Genomic DNA, 17,492 nt, shown 5'->3' with positions numbered 1-17,492 from the left:
AGAACAGTAGGTGACTGGTAGGTAAGCTGAGTTCTGGCAGCACTGCGTTCATAACGAAATCTCCTTCTCTCTCTCATTCTACTCTCCAATCTGATAGCTTTAGCGATTAGCCCCTCTAAAGACTCTGGTTCCTCAACTGGCGTTAGTTCATCCTTAAGTGTTTCATTCAAAGCATGACAAAAATGCGGATCTAGGAGCCCGGCTATCCCAGCCTGAGGCTTCCGCTAAGATATGGAAGTCAATGGCAAACTCTGTAACAGGCCCGTTACCCTGTTTCAAAGCCCATAATTTACGCCCTCTAGTAACCTGTTCAGACTCAAAAGAAAATATCTCTCTAAACTCCTTTTCAAAGTTAGAAAAGGAACAACCAAATTGAGAACAGTTAGGAAAACGAGACTCTGCACACTTAAGAGCTTTCCCTGTTAGCAGACCAATAATATAGGAAATCTTGGTGTCATCATGGGGAAATGATTGTGGAGAATGGTTAAAGACTAGTGAGCACTGTAGTAAAAAACCTCTACAATCACCCGCCTCAACTGAATATTTGTCCGGACTAGGGGAAGAGACGTCACGGACGTGAGGGAGCTGTTGTGTCTCAGGATTCGCTACTGCACCTTCTGTATTGGGGTGGTTACCCTACTCAGAGAATGCTGCAACATGGCGGGTATCTGTTCGAGCTGCAGGTTTGTTTGTCTCTGTTGTTTGGCCAGGGCACGGATATTGGAATCGTGAGCATGAATCTGGTGAGAGTGATCAGACATAATTCCCCTGAGTGTGTCTGCTGGGTCCAGTTGGCTTGAGTGTTCTGTCATCGTTTTAGACACAGATTTGACCCACATGCAGAGAACACTCAGGAGAATCAGAAAAGTTTAAGGTTTATTAGAGGAATGTAGATGTTAGGTCTGTACCGGCTGGAAACTCTCGTCAACTGTGTGGGAGAAAAGCAGAATGTGAATAACGGTTCACTTTGAAGAGCAAATACTGACTGAAACTGTATCTTACTAGATTGGGGTGTGTGAACCGCCAGGAGGAGAGTACGTGGGGAAACTGGAAGCGGCTGAGGTTGATGAGGGCAAGTGTGAGGTTTGCCTCTAGTGACTTGATCCAGGAGGACAGCGTCCAGCTCTGCAGGGTCTGTTTTGATTGTCGGGCGTGGGTGTGGTGGAGGGTGGACAAGGTTCGCTCTAGTTGTCCTTGATGGTTGAAGTTTGGAAGCGGCCAGCTGATGAATATGTCCGGTAGATCACGGCTTGGTTGCACATTGGAAACCCTCAAATATCTTCTGTAATCCGAGAAGCGAGGTAGGAATAGGAACAATCAGTCGGAGGCGAGTCTGGGTAAAAACCAGGTGGTCTCCAGCATAACACTGTTAAAGAGGAAACAACAGGTTAGACGAGAGCGAAGCGAGGACTTAGGTTTTCAACAAGGATACTTGGCTTGAGCTATACCACGGTTGGCTAACACTGTGAGATACTGGCCGCTTCCTGCTTAAATACTCCAGGGAGTAATCATTGGGGATGGAGAACACCTGTCACCTTACACCACGGTCACCAGCGCCTACTAGAGGTTAGACACAGACAATAGCAGACAAGAACAAAAAACAACCTACATAACCAGAACCCCAACAACTTTAAGTGAGGTTGAGTTGCATTAAGGGCGTAACAGATTAATGACACTCTGCAGACATATTAAGTTAGCAGACACAAACAATTGGATGCATGGCATTTCAAACGTTTTCATGCCACTTAAACCATTCTACAGTCAGTTACCAGAAGCTTACATGTATTTGGGAGTTGAAAGGAAAATCATAAATTGTTAAAATTATTTGTTTTACAATTACAAACCTGACGTGCGTCTCTATATTCAGCAGCTCACAGTCAATATTTTTCAAAACCGCCTTCTGTTGCAATGACACCTCAAATGTCTTTTATGCTATGTCTTTAACAGCTTTCTAAAACTGAGAATTTTCCCAGTTCTTCTTTTCAAAACTACTTCCACTCAGATTGAACTTTCCATCAAGTCTGACCTTTTCCCTGCTGAAGAGAAGTTTCCCCACATCAGGACACTGCCACCACCATACGGACACTGCCACCTTACCCTACTATAAACGTATTTACAACTCTCTACCTGCTGTGTTCCTTGCTCTTCATGATGCTGTTTGTTCTCTAACAAACCTCTGTGGGCTTTACAGAACTACTGGATTTACACTGAGATTAAATACACACAGGTGGACTATTTATTAATTACACAACCTTTTGTTGGCACCAGTTTTTTTATTTTGGGATAGCAGAGAAAAATGGGCTTTTTAGATTTTTTGTAAAAATAATTCATCCTTATAATTTTCTTTTCACTTAGCCTACTTTGTCTTGGCCTGTTCCATAAAATCCCAATAAAATAATTCAAAATCTGTTGTTGTATCATGACATGTGTGGAAAGGTTTACAAGAATACCATTGCAAAGTGCTCTTTTTAAGACTTTCAGCTCTATGATAGGTGTGAAGGTAGACCTCAGAGCCAGGGCATAAAAACAGTCTGAAGATCTGAGTGGCCTTAGTAATTGAGAGAAGTTGGAAGTTGAGAACAACCAGAACCTCCTTTAAAATTATCTGTTGGCCACATGAAGAAAAAAGGAAACAAGAACAAAATATCACTCTAATAAAAAACTTTCACATAACTTTAAAACGTGCAGGAGTAAAAACCTTTTTCACATTAGAAAATATTTTGAAAAATGTGACTAATGTTGAGTTATTTTCACACAGTAATGCTGCCTCACAACCAGAAGGTCACTAGATCAAATCTCACACTTGCAACATCCAAGTGTGATATTTAATATAAAACACGCAAAGGTTAATGTGACGTTCACATGTTTTCCCCTGTACATGCATGGGATTTATCTATGCCTTGGCCCTCTCCACAGTCCAAAAACCTCCATGTTAGGTAAATGGAAAATCTAAATTTCCCTTATTTGAGAGTGTGAGTGTGCATGTTTTTTTGTCCTGGATTGATGGATCTTAGCTTAACCTTCAGAATGATGTATTATGGTGGGAGGGTTTTTTGGAACATGAATACTTTTTCACATTTTAGAAATGGAACAGAACTGGTAAGCCAGAAACAAGCAAACAAGGAGTTAACATCTAAGATCTTCTGCTTCCGCCTCTCTGCCTCCTCAGACGCTTTTCTCCTAAGCTCCCTGCTTGCTTGCATTCTTTTACTCCTAACTTTTTATCTCTTAGCCAAAATTACGGAAATATTGGACTTAAACTACTTCTTACTAGCAACTCCCAAGGATTATTATTATTTTAATTTTATTTTTTCTAAAGGATTTTGATGTTTTTATAATTGAACTTGAAAGCAGGACAAGTTGACGGCAGAGAAAAAGCGCCCCACCGGACCAGGAACCCTAGCAGTGGGCAACACAGCTGTGGATGGGATTAAAAACTTCTGCAACAAGAAAAACACAGAAGTTATGATTGGTACCAGTAACGTGGTGTCCGATATCTCAGAGAATATTCCTGCAATCACAGAAAAGCGCCAGTCTCTAGAAAACCTTATTATACACTGTGGGGCCATGGATGAAGTGGCTAAGAAAAAATCAGAAGGACTGAAGGAGGATTTCAATCATTTCGAAATATTGTTGGAGGTCTCAATATCAAGGTGTTTCTCAGCGGACCCTTTGCACCAATTTTCTGTGGAGATGAGATTTTTTCAAGACTCCTGATGATTAATAAGTGGTTAAAAAACATGTGCTACCACACCTGGAAACTTCATCGACAACTTTAATATATTTTTGGGAATAACAAGCCAGGAGCTTGTTCTGTTTGAACAAGCCAGGAGCCAGACGTCTCACATCTAATTTCTTCTATTCAGTAAATAATCCACCAGCAGCTTTGACCTTCAGCAGAGAACATGGAATATCAACAACAATGATAACACTGCCTCCAACAGCTCCAGCAGAAACAACCGGCCAGTTGGCTGAGAAAGAGAGGTCATCACAAAAGGTCGACTTTAAAATACTTCTGTTAGTCTATAAATCACTGAATGGCTTAGCACCAAAATACATTACATACTTGTTGTCAGTGTATCAACCACCCAGACCTCTCAGGTCTTCTGGCTCATATCTACTCTACACACCCAGAACCAGAACCAAACATGGAGAAGCAGCTTTTAGTTCTCATGCTCCACTAATCTGGAATAAACTTCCAGAAAACTGTAAAAGCGCCAAAACCCTAAGTTGCTTTAAATCAAGATTAAAAACGTATTTGTTTAGAGTGGCCTTTGACTGTGCCATCTAAACATTATTAGTTACGTTTTCAGTCCAATTTTCCTTTCATTTTCTTATCCATCATACTATTCTCTTTATTTTTTTATTTTTTTTTTTAAATTACCTCTGTTGTTTGATTTTTTGCATCATTGTAATGTTTTTCCTTATGTACAGCGCCTTGAGTGTCTTGTTGCTGAAAAGCGCTATATAACTGAAAAAAGAGAAAGAAGTAACAAGCAAATGAGAACAAAAAAAAAGGAAACAAGAAAACACTCAGTTGAAAAGGAAACAAAAAATACACTTTTCTGAATGACGGGATTGTAAGAAATATTTTAAAATATTTTAAAATGAATCACATGACTAAATGTTGTCATATAAAGCCTGTTTTGCTGCAGATATGCACACACAACAGAATGATGAACAAATAGGGAAGTTAGTGGAAGCTAACGCCAACCGCTCAGTTGGCTGTCACTCAGTCTGTGTCAAATGCTGCACGCACAGGGCGTATCATAAATTACTTAAAAATTACTTAAAAATTTTCAATTGGCACAGCAGTGAAAGCATTTGAGAATGTTTTATCTTTGTTCCCAGCATCTTGAAAAACAGTGTGAGTAACAAACATATCAGAACAAATATACTCTTCCAGCTATTTATGGCTTACACACATTCTTCGGCCCAGGGTGTGTTGGGACATGGACAACTTGTGTTCAGTGTCTTGACCAGGCCACAAAAGGGTGTGGGACTTCATGACATGCAGTGGCAGCATGTTCTTGACAAACAAGTCAACAATACCTTTGTCCACCGCAGATTGACGGACACCAATGCCAGCAGTTTGGACAATGGTTTTGGGTATAGTGAACTGTCATGCTGTTTTACGGATGGCTGTGAGAACCAGCTATCAGTACTACCACTAGAAGCAGTAGGTAGCCTATGTTTCCCACGGAAGGAACCAGCCTGAAACGTCTCCTCAAACTCGGTGGCATGCGCTGTGTGTTTCCTTTTCACATGCAACTTCAGGTTGTCATTTGTCCCTTGATGGTTGATACACATAACGTACTGGTATTACTGTGTGTTGGCGTTAGACTTATCCCTTCCAGTAAACATTAAGCAGTTGCGTAGGTGAGGCCACGGGTTTTGAGATGCCAGGCTGGTAATGACCTCACAGTCACTCCTCCACAGGTTGTATTCACCCTCCATAGCTAGAAGAAAAACTGCTGCCTATCAGATAGATGCTGCTTAGTGGAACAAATCATGTCACACAATGGCATGTTCTTCTTCTTCTTTTTTTATGGTGACAATGAAATCGTCATGTGTACACGCATAGTAAGCCAACAGTATGCCTTCAGCTGGCTGCTGCTACGTTTTGTGAATGTTGTTAGCAGACTTACAGTTAGCAGAATCCAATACAGCAAAAGCTAACCGGTTCACTATCAGTTTCCAAAGTTGGCAAAGATGCTAATAATCTGAACAAAAGGTTTGTTGGTGGATATTAACTTAATTATTGTTCTGAATCAAACAGTCACTGGTATTTGAGCAAAAGTGTTTTGTTTTGACACATACAGGACAAACAACCATGGACACACCACTATGGAAGAAGCGATAGAAAATGACTGACTGACTGTTTTGTTTTGAGCAACTTGATCAAACAATGAAACCTCATGGCAACAAACATGAAAAGCCTAATTAGGGCCTGACCTTCAGACTCCAAATAAGGAGCGCTAAATTACTTGTGCAAATAAAATATTGCACACGCAATAATTGGCCGTGTTGCATGTGTTTTACAAAGATTGCATGGGCAACGTTTAACAGGTGCAAATGAGGTGCAGACTGCCCTATTTAAATCAGGAAATTGCATGTGGTACTGGCTGTCACCATAGAGAGTGTCAGAGAACAGAGAGGCTGTAAAAGAAAGATGAAGTTCAAAGCCTTGGAGTTAGAGGTAATAATAATGAAAAATGCAGTATTAAATTGCATTTATATAAGTATCTCAGTGTGCTACGAAACAACAGTAATAAGCTTTAAAACATTAAAAAAACTAAACGCTATAGGTAAACCATGAAATATCAATAAAAAATCCTAGAAAAGCTCACAGCCACTGTCAAACCCACATCAAAATACAGATCTAAACAGCTTTATTTTCCTCCGCCAACTAATTCAACCCCTCTCCAACTCCCACGGCGCATGCTCTGACAACTCCAATTGCAACCCGTCCCCCACTTTATTAGAGCTTTCAGCTTTCTTCCTGTGACAACTGATTTAAATTGAAGGATATTACTTGCTTGACCCAAACAGTGTACAAAGCACATGAATGTGCCTTATACAGAGCCGTAAAGGAACATTGAGGGAGAATAACAATTCAATAATCTGTCTTGCGCACATGACAGTTTTATTTTTCCTTCATTGTTCTTTTGACCTGGTTTTCTGGTCTCTGGTGGCTGTTTTGTTTGTTAAATAACATGACACAACATTTTGCGTGCCAGCTTGCACTTGCCTCTCAAACATGCTAAATATAGATGCACATACCCAACCCGTTTCAGGTTTGATAAATGGCATTATGGGTGGTAAGTAAATACATTTGCATGTCTTCCTCCCATAAATTTGTATATTTGGGTAAAAATCTCATGTTTTCCATATTCATCAAAGCAAACACGCTAAGTAGTTTGTGCACACTGTTCTGTGGACTTTATACATGCAATTTGATGTGCACCTGGTTTGTAGATCAGCTTTGCGCACGCAAACCAGTTCGTGTGTCTATTTGTACATGGAAACCTTTTAAAGATCAAGAACTTAGTGTTGTGCTTTACTGTCTGATGAGAGGAAAACACAAAGTGCTGAAACAAACTAAACACTGACCGTGACTAACCAGGTAGACTAGTGATCTTTCACATGTCATTTTGTCCCAAAACAAGACACTTAAAACCAAAGTTTCCTGGCGATCTGCATATCAGTGTATGAATGTGTGCGAGGGTGTGAGTGCAATTGAGTTAATGGGGCTGGCATGATAGAGCACTTTGAGAGGGAAATATAATTAGAAAAGGACAATATATATTCAGTCCATTTGCCATCCTTAAATAATAACCTTTAAAATAATTTTCATATTGCAACACTGTATGACAAGCCCCAACAATTCAAGATTTGAGAAAACTAGTACAGCTCTTGCTTTACACTGAGCTTTATAATTAATCCTTTTCAAGTGGACAGCTCTCTTTCCTCTCAATTATGTACAATTGATGAATCTTTAAACTGAGTCTCATTCAAGCGAACAGTGAAAATGTGCTGAATCGTGTTCCCCTTCATTGATCATGCATCTCTTCCAGCACCTTTGTTTATAATTTATTGACATTCCTCTTTGTTTTTCAGTGTGAATTCATCCTTCATTTTAAATTATTAAAGAACCTCGGGTTGTCTGGAGTAACTTTATAAACATGGCTGTTTGACATGTTTGTTTGTTGACTTTTTAAATCTTTGTAATTTCATTGGTTATTAACCAGTTTGCAGTCCAACTAATACTGGTGTAAAAATACTAGAAAACACATTAACAGTGTGGTTATTGTACAACTTTTTGTCATGTTACAGCCACACACGTATGCTTTGGTATTAGACCATAAAGACGAAAAGAAAATGATGCATAATTGTGAAGTGGAGCTTAACATGACCATTAAATTAACCACGGGGACCAGGTAACTAGCTCCAGTGAACACCAGGAGACAGAGAAGTGATGAACACCATCAAGGAGGAGGGTCCTCAAACAGGTTCTTAATGTTACCCGCTGGCTTCCACATTTGTCCCTGCGTCTGGGCTGACGCCTTCTGGCAGATGGAGCTGATGGTCTGAACATTTGCAGTGGTACTTTTTTTCAAGTTTCCCAAAGCATAACGAAGGTCTGAAAGTGCCATTCAATTACCAGCATGGAGTTGACACTGTCCACAAAAGTAGTTCCTAACCCTAATAGCATTCCATGTCTTTTACTAAAATAGCTGTGATAAATGCTAGATCCTTAGCAAACAAAACTTTTATTCCCAATGATTGAAGCCTGGTTCAGTGTTGGTGAGCCCAATGTTTTCTCTGAGCAGTTGCCACTGCACTAGACATATTTTAAGGCCCTAAGCACATCGGGCTGTGATAATAGCGGATGTTTTAGGAACATTTTGAGTGGAAGCAGCTCTCAGCACTGATCAATTCCTCCAGTTTTGAGTTGATTATGTTTGAATTGAGTCACCCTCACCTTGTCCTGTGTGCACAGACTACAGACTCCCTTAGTATAATAAGGAGTTCTTATGGAGCTAAACTGGGGCCATAACGTTTGTCTGAAAACATTTTTTTGAAACTGGAAAAAAAGGATTTGAAACTGAAAAATATTTTTGAAACTGAAAAAAAGATTTAAAACTGAAAAGAAATGTTTAGAACTACTTTTTTGATTTTTTTTTTTGTTTGTTTTGATACTTTTTAGTTTTTTTTCAGTGTCAGATTTATTTTTCAGTTTCAAACTGCTGCTCCCTTGGTTTTTGGGCGGGACATAGATGACATGGGGTGTGGAATGATGACTGATAGCTTAGGCACCTACAGGAAATATTCCCAGGTGTTGACTTCAGGAACTGTGGGAACTAGAAATCTCTTTAAAACATCGATATTCTGGATATGCTTCACTGATCCCAGCTGTTTATATCAGCACATAACACAAATATAATTTGAGAAATTATGATCTTGACAAATTTGCGCAGCATTTTCAGTCCGCATTGGACATTTCCCATGCTCTCAAAGTAAAGCAGAAGATCCGCCAGACTGCAGCAGCGGGGGCCGACGGGAGTAAAACAGTATGGCTTCCTCGTCGTCTGCGGGCGCCAACCAGGTGATAATATAAAGGCTGGTTGTCAATATATCGCATGGGAAACATAGATAGAGAGTGAACAAACATATTTATACTTAAAGCAGTTGAGAGAAACCGCCTGAGATGAATAATGTGCTGGTCTGTTGCTGCAATACTTTAGCTAGTTTGTGGCAAGTCTGTGAGAGAGTCTGGTTTCTCTCTTTTTTTTTTTTTTCAGTTGCAAAAATACTTTTCAGTTTTAAATTCTTTTTTGTCAGTTTCAAAAAAAAAATGTTTTCGGGGAAACTTTGTGGCCCCAATTTAGCTCCATAACGTCTTAAATAATTTCTCTGATCTCTGGAGCGATCACTAAATCAATAATATGATTTTAACATCCATGTGTGTTGTCCTGAAAAGCCACTAATCCTATTGACTGTTTTAATCTTGTCCAGTCTGTGACTAGCTCCACGCAAGAACATGAGCAAACACTTGACTTGTTATCACTGCAGTTATCTGTAAACAATTTATACATTTGTAAAGCTGTGTTCTCTTATCACATGCCTATTTTGTTTAACATCTCTGTTCCCCATTTGTTTTTAATACCATAGGATCTTCTGTCCTGGCTGTTGTCAGTAGCAGTATTGCCACAACTGTCGTGCCTGGTGCTACAGTCCATGCTGCTATGCAACCTTTGATTAGAAAACATTTGTCAGTCAGTCATTTTCTACCGCTTATTCCATAGTGGGTCACTGGGGAGCTGGTGCCTATCTCCAGCAGTCTATGGGCAAGAGGCAGGGTACACCCTGGATAGGTCGCCAGTCCATCACAGGGCAACATACAAACAACCAAGCACACACTCATTCATACACCTAAGGGCAATTTAGAGTGACCAATTAACCTAACAGGCATGTCTTTGGACTGTGGGAGGAAGCCGGAGTACCCGGTGAGAACCCACGCATGCATGGGGAGAACATGCAAACTCCATGCAGAAAGACCCCCGGACAGGAATTGAACCCAGGACCTTCTTGCTGCAAGGCAACAGTGCTACCAACTGCACCACCATGCAGCCCTGAAAACATTTGTTGATCTTTTAAAGATCAACAAATGTTTTCTTTAAAAAAAAAAAAAATTAAAGAAAACATTTGTTGATCTTTAATTTTTTTTTAATTTTAGGCCTATCTCCAAACTCCCATTACTCTCAACAATACTGGAGAAAGTTATATATACACAATTAAATTCATTTTAAGATAGAAATGGTATTCCTGCGGTGTTTCAGTCAGGTTTTAAAGCACTTCACACTATTCCTCTGCTCTTTTAGGGGTTTTAATTATATATTTTTAGCTACTGATGCTGATAATTACCAGTGTTGGGCAAGTTGTAAGACATTCAATATTATTAGTTACAGCTTTAAAAAGATAATATATTTTTATAATATATTACGGTCTCAAAAATGTAACCGAGTTACACTACATTGAGTTACTTTTGGAAAAATACCTAAAGTATGTGGCAGCATTCTAAAATAAAATAACTGATCAATTTACAGCTTATACATACACAAGAGTGACAAGACAAAATATGGTATTTTACTCTTTTTATTAAATCACTAGCACCTCTGAATCTGCTTGGCAAATATAAAATGTTTTTACTTTTTACAGAAGTAGCCTACTCTATCAATACCAAAACCAAAAGTAGTCAATATTTACTTACACAACATTTAGAGGTAAACCTGTTTCTCAAAACTTAATGCCCCATGTTCATTGGGAAAAGTGCAACACATTTAAAACAGTGCCTAAAACATAGGCTATAAACATTACCCTCAATATCCATCAGTCAGCAAATAACTAATCAAATGTGCTGTCGTGCTTAACAATAACAGAACACAGGCACAAGCATTTCCTTACAAATGTTTGTTTACAAAATGAAGCTATGACTTTTAAGTAAAAGCTATTTAAAGGAATATCCTGAGTGTAGTCATACTCAAGAATTTTGCAGAACACACATGTAACAAATTAAATAAGAGCTGCATTCTTGGACAATTAATAAGCCAGAATAAGAAAAAATAAATAACTCAGAGTAAACCACTAGAAATACAAGTAACAAAGGTTTAACACTGTTTTACACTTTAGTTGATATTTGTTGGGGTACAGGGCATTCCTCCACAGTCCATCTGACTGAAATATTTGTTAAATTGCATCAAAAGAAGGTGCTGAAAGCATTCATCACCAAGACGGTTACGTTTAGATGTTAGAACAAGACTACCAAGACTGAACAGTCTTTCCACTGGTGCACTTGATGGTGTTGGGGCATTGTATCGCACTGCAACTTTTTTGATTCTAGGAATCTGGTGGAGACATTTCATAGGCTGAATTTAAACAGGAAAGAACTTCACTTTCCACTGACATTGATTCATTACTTGCTGAACCATGGTGTTCCTCAAATGAAAAGAAGTCCTCTTCATCAGAGAAGGGGGCAGCTTGAGTGACACAGGGCAAAGTGACAGAAGGATCTTCTAATTGAATAGAGCGACACTGTTGTAAGGAGGGTTTTGATGAAATCCCATTTGTTATTCTCTTTTACCCAGCGGAGCTTAAACTTGGGGAGAGAGACAACTGAGAGCAGGGCTTCTTTTGTGTCAATAATATAGGCAAATTTACTTTTTATTGCACCAACAATGACTTGCGGCAGGCCAATGGTCATCTGTGATCAGTCATTTTTAGTAGCTAAAGTCTTGCTAATCAGAACTTCTAAAGTTGGTTATAAAGGTCCATAAAAACAGGTGTCCTTGCCCTGTAGGATGTCGAGAGCAACCGTGAAAGGTTTCATAATCAAACAATACTCGTTAAGAAACTGGAACACTTGTTCATTCAAGCATGTAATTTGACGCTTTGTATAGATGTTGTTAATGACGGAGAGAGGCATTTCTGCAATCCATGCATAGGCATTGAAGCAAGAGTTCCAATGGGTTGCTGTTGGAACAATCAACTTTTTGCAACCAACTTCCTCCAGGTACTCTGATGCAAATGAGGAGAGGCTAGCTTTTGTCCACATTGCTGAACATTTTACTGTGGCACTGCGATACACACCCCTTGATTCTGAATTGGAACCTAGTCATGCATCAACCTCATTGTTTGCAGTTAGATTTAGTGTATGAAACATTATTAGTAATTAAAAAGTTTGGACTAAAACTGTTTTATACCAGTGACCCAGCTTATTTGAATGATGGGACCACAACTGCCTTATACCAGCAACCTCAAGGATTAATATGAATATTTTTCTTTTAGCACTAGATGAATTCCTTACCACAGAGGACTTAAAGAGCTAATTACCTCTATTAAAAAGATTGGATTAGAACCAGCTCTTACCAGTAAACTCCTATAGATTATCAGTGTCATTTGATTTGTTTTTCTGTGTTTGATTTTCTGTATCATTGTAATGTTTCTCCTCATGTACAGCGCTTTGAGTGCCTTGTTGCTGAAAAGTGCTATATATAAACTTGACTTGACTTGACTATGAGCAGCACATCTGTGGTGTGGGGCAGTACACAAAGGCTATTTTGTGCATCCTCACCATCTGTGGTAAATACAGTTTGAATATCAGTAAAAGTTACATCATCATCACTTTAAATCTCCTCATCCTCGGACTCCACTTGATGCGCCTGATACACCCTGAATGCCTTCACAAAATTACTACCACTGTCTGACACAGGCTGTCACTTTTTTATGGGTTAGTCCACATTGGGAAAAAATGTCCTCTAGCTCTGTTGCAATTGCATCATATGTACAGGTCCTTCTCAAAATATTAGCATATTGTGATAAAGTTCATTATTTTCCGTAATGTCATGATGAAAATTTAACATTCATATATTTTAGATTCATTGCACACTAACTGAAATATTTCAGGTCTTTTATTGTCTTAATACGGATGATTTTGGCATACAGCTCATGAAAACCCAAAATTCCTATCTCACAAAATTTGCATATCATTAAAAGGGTCTCTAAACGAGCTATGAACCTAATCATCTGAATCAACGAGTTAACTCTAAACACCTGCAAAAGATTCCTGAGGCCTTTAAAACTCCCAGCCTGGTTCATCACTCAAAACCCCAATCATGGGTAAGACTGCCGACCTGACTGCTGTCCAGAAGGCCACTATTGACACCCTCAAGCAAGAGGGTAAGACACAGAAAGAAATATCTGAACGAATAGGCTGTTCCCAGAGTGCTGTATCAAGGCACCTCAGTGGGAAGTCTGTGGGAAGGAAAAAGTGTGGCAGAAAACGCTGCACAACGAGAAGAGGTGACCGGACCCTGAGGAAGATTGTGGAGAAGGGCCGATTCCAGACCTTGGGGGACCTGCGGAAGCAGTGGACTGAGTCTGGAGTAGAAACATCCAGAGCCACCGTGCACAGGCGTGTGCAGGAAATGGGCTACAGGTGCCGCATTCCCCAGGTCAAGCCACTTTTGAACTAGAAACAGTGGCAGAAGCGCCTGACCTGGGCTACAGAGAAGCAGCACTGGACTGTTGCTCAGTGGTCCAAAGTACTTTTTTCGGATGAAAGCAAATTCTGCATGTCATTCGGAAATCAAGGTGCCAGAGTCTGGAGGAAGACTGGGGAGAAGGAAATGCCAAAATGCCAGAAGTCCAGTGTCAAGTACCCACAGTCAGTGATGGTCTGGGGTGCCGTGTCAGCTGCTGGTGTTGGTCCACTGTGTTTTATCAAGGGCAGGGTCAATGCAGCTAGCTATCAGGAGATTTTGGAGCACTTCATGCTTCCATCTGCTGAAAAGCTTTATGGAGATGAAGATTTCATTTTTCAGCACGACCTGGCACCTGCTCACAGTGCCAAAACCACTGGTAAATGGTTTACTGACCATGGTATCACTGTGCTCAATTGGCCTGCCTCCATGCCACGCCGCATTGAAGCAGTCATTTCTGCCAAAGGATTCCCGACCAAGTATTGAGTGCATAACTGTACATGATTATTTGAAGGTTGACGTTTTTTGTATTAAAAACACTTTTATTTTATTGGTCGGATGAAATATGCTAATTTTGTGAGATAGGAATTTTGGGTTTTCATGAGCTGTATGCCAAAATCATCCGTATTAAGACAATAAAAGACCTGAAATATTTCAGTTAGTGTGCAATGAATCTAAAATATATGAATGTTAAATTTTCATCATGACATTATGGAAAATAATGAACTTTATCACAATATGCTAATATTTTGAGAAGGACCTGTATGTCGACCCCTGAATCTTCTACAAGCAATTACTGTTTTGTTTTTTTTCGTTCTAGGGTCTATGGATCAATACAGCATTCCATCACTCCCAAAAAGGTTTTATAATTTGGAGTCCATATATCAGCGGTTGTTGATACATACTCCTGTGCTTCAGTTGTTTTCTTCAACTCCATTTCCATTGCAGCATAGGCCTTATCCAACTCGTTGGCAAAGGTTTTCCTGTCTGGCAGTGTGTGCTGAAAAGTAAGAAAATCGTAATTAAACTTGTGTTCACTCCTGAACACTTTTTATGAAACTGAAAATGTTTGTGTTTGTTTTATTACTGTAAAACAAAACATTATTTTACATTTATTATTATGCTTGTGACTGTGTGATATTAATATTAACACAAATTAACACATTTGCTAATAAATTAAAAAAATTGTTCTCAGAGAAACATTCAAACACATCTCTAATATTGAAGCATTAAAACAGCACTAACATGCGGCTGCATGTCTTCAATGATGTACTCTGCCACCAACCTCTTAACCTTACGTGGGTCTAGCAGCTTTGGCGATTTACAAAATTTTAACGTTTTTTGTTTCAGACTTTTTCCAGGAGTTGCGGTGTCCTCCTCCTCCCCCCTGGGAACGTTCTCTTGTCTGATCCAGCAGGGGATTTTTCAGTTTTTTGTTAGCATGACATCGTTGAATGTGTTTTTTTAAATTACTTGTACTGTTTCGTGAGGTCGATAGTTCCTTTGTTGTATCACACAAATTGGACTTCACTACTATGTTTTCATCCTTATCTTTTACAAACTGAAAATAGTGAGAATAATACCACCGCGAAAATGTGCAGTCGACCTCCTTTTCCTCAACCATCCCGCTCCTCGTATTTTGTTTTGACTTGCTAGCGCGGGCCACCGGAAGTGAGCCACAGCTTTTCTTCTACGGTATCCAACTTGATTTATTCCGCCAGAAGGAAGCTTTAATTTTTTCATTCATGCAAACAATGTAAATATGCATTCAACACATGTTGCTACAGAAGTCACTTCTGTAGTAAAAACAATCCTTTTCCAGCTGCAACAAATTGGGAAAATCAAGACAATCTTGTCCAGGTAGGATTTTGAAAAGATCATTCACACTTTGATTACCTTGATTTCTTGTTATTAAATGTTTTAATGGCCTTGCTCCACCTTATCTTTCAAGTTCTCTTCACCCTCACTCTGACTCTGAGATGAGGCTGAAGCTCAGAGGTGGTTGGGCTTTTAGGATTGCTGCCTCCAAGTTATTGAACGGGTTGCCTCTACATATTAGGCAGGCTCCTTCTATCTTATTTTATCCTCCTATCTTCTATCTTCTTTTATATAATTTTTAACTGTCCTTTTGCATGAGATGTTGTGTCTAACATTGTTTTATGTCTGATTTGACTTTACTATTTTTACTTATTCTCCAAATGTACGGCACTTTGGCCAACCGTTTTTAAATATGCCAAGGCACTACACTTTGTAGTTAAAAAAAACATGCTAACACCTTTGAGATGAAAGCAAGAGTAATGTATTTATTTAAAAATAGGATATCCGAGAACTTTGATTATGTTTATTTAACTGCAGAATCATGGAAGTTATGTAAAGCATAGAGCTGCTTTTAAATGCTTTCTGAAACTGTGATTAATATGGGCATTTTTTACATATGCATGATTTTCAGTCTTTAAATCAAGATCAACAATTTGGAACTGGCCAAAAAATATAGATCTCACTACCAAATATGATAATGAGCGTGCAGCTGTGTTTGCATTTAGATTAGAGGCCTAATCTAAATGACCACAGTGAATGCATGATGAGCATGGGTTGACAAGCTCCAACACCTGCCTCTGAAAATGTATTACTAATCCAATTCCGAGCAATTAAATGAAAATACAGGATTATTTCTGTCAAGGTGTACTGGGCCAATCCCCTGGCATTTCAACCTCACAAAAACAATCTTAGGCAAGTGTCTAGAAATGCTGACGCAGAAAAGCAGCTGTAGACCCAACTCGCACAGAGAGACACTCTCATTAGCACATACACCAATACATCTGGAAATAAGCCATGCAATAAAAGTGAAAGCAAACAAAGCTCACTGAAACTTGTGCATGTGCTAGTGTGATAAGGGCACAAATGCACGTTTGTTCATTCAGCACTTTAAAGCAAACGATTAGTTGCTCAATCAGGCAAACCCCACAAGGGAGAGAGAGCTAATTAATGGTCGTATCAAAACGCCCAGCCTCGCACTTTATCAAGGTTTCAGAAAACACAGAGTCCTTACAAATGCCATATTGTTCTTACTCTTTTTCCCCATTTATTAATCTTATGCCTCTGTCTTTATCTCTAATGATTATTACTAATTAATCGAATTTATATAAAATTAAATGAGCTTAATAGGCTAGAACAAAAAGAATAGCAAAAGGTTGGTCTATCACAAATTGGATGGATGATGCATAGTGTTTGATTTGTTTTATGAAGACATAAGTAAAATGCTCATTAATTGGTTGTTGCCAAGAACCCGAATGCATCTTTAAAATGTAAAAGTATTATGATGCTTCTAGTGGTTAAAAAACAAATCTGCTCTACAGAAATGCACACCTACCGAGATTTTAGGTATTTTTAGGGTATCATTTGTTATGACAGAGTTCCCTTTCGTACTTGATTATGGTCTAAAGAATAAATCAAAAGAGTAGCTTGCAATCCATTCAAATTCATGCCAACAAGGGGGATTAGCTTACTCTTTTAATCAAGTAACATCCAGATGGACTAAGGCTCCAATTTAACAGTTCTATTGCGATTGCAATGTCTCAAAAAGGAAAATAATTGGGTGGGTAATGTAAAGTCACCATGTTGTCTCTACGTCCTTCCAGAGTTGGTCCAAACCATGAAGATAAATGATAGGAAACAAAACAATTAAATTAAGTTTATATAATGCCAGTTCACAACAAAATCGTTTCAAGGCACTTTCCAAAAGAAAAACATCCAAAGGCAAAATTTGTCATGAGTTGTTAAGTTGTAGGACCCTGTCACAGGCAAGAGGCAGACAGAATTATATTGAAATGTGCTGTCCAAGTCAACCAGATATATGAAACTGTTGGTAACCGAAGGCAGAGAACTGGTGAAATGTGAAGCGCTTCACAGGGTAACTGAACAATCTGACAATGACGACAATACTGGGGAACA

The 17,492-nt window shown here is 39.0% G+C and overlaps 1 long non-coding RNA gene across 2 annotated transcripts; it reads right to left on the bottom strand.

Moving 5' to 3' along the window:
* Window positions 1-248: 248 nt before the first annotated feature.
* Window positions 249-15,204, bottom strand: LOC124878457. 2 transcript variants are annotated; one of them, XR_007040778.1, is made up of 5 exons: window positions 14,827-15,204; window positions 14,447-14,541; window positions 1,449-1,560; window positions 1,003-1,366; window positions 249-928 (listed from the first exon to the last, which is right to left on the bottom strand). It is a non-coding gene; the product is annotated as an uncharacterized LOC124878457 (long non-coding RNA). The 2 variants fall into 2 exon arrangements; XR_007040779.1 differs by lacking the exon at window positions 1,449-1,560.
* Between the last annotated feature and the right edge of the window lie 2,288 nt (window positions 15,205-17,492).

The sequence above is a fragment of the Girardinichthys multiradiatus genome, chromosome 12, assembly GCF_021462225.1.
Source record: "Girardinichthys multiradiatus isolate DD_20200921_A chromosome 12, DD_fGirMul_XY1, whole genome shotgun sequence".
In the NCBI taxonomy this organism is placed as follows: domain Eukaryota; kingdom Metazoa; phylum Chordata; class Actinopteri; order Cyprinodontiformes; family Goodeidae; genus Girardinichthys; species Girardinichthys multiradiatus.
This window is presented reverse-complemented; position numbering and strand designations above follow the sequence as displayed.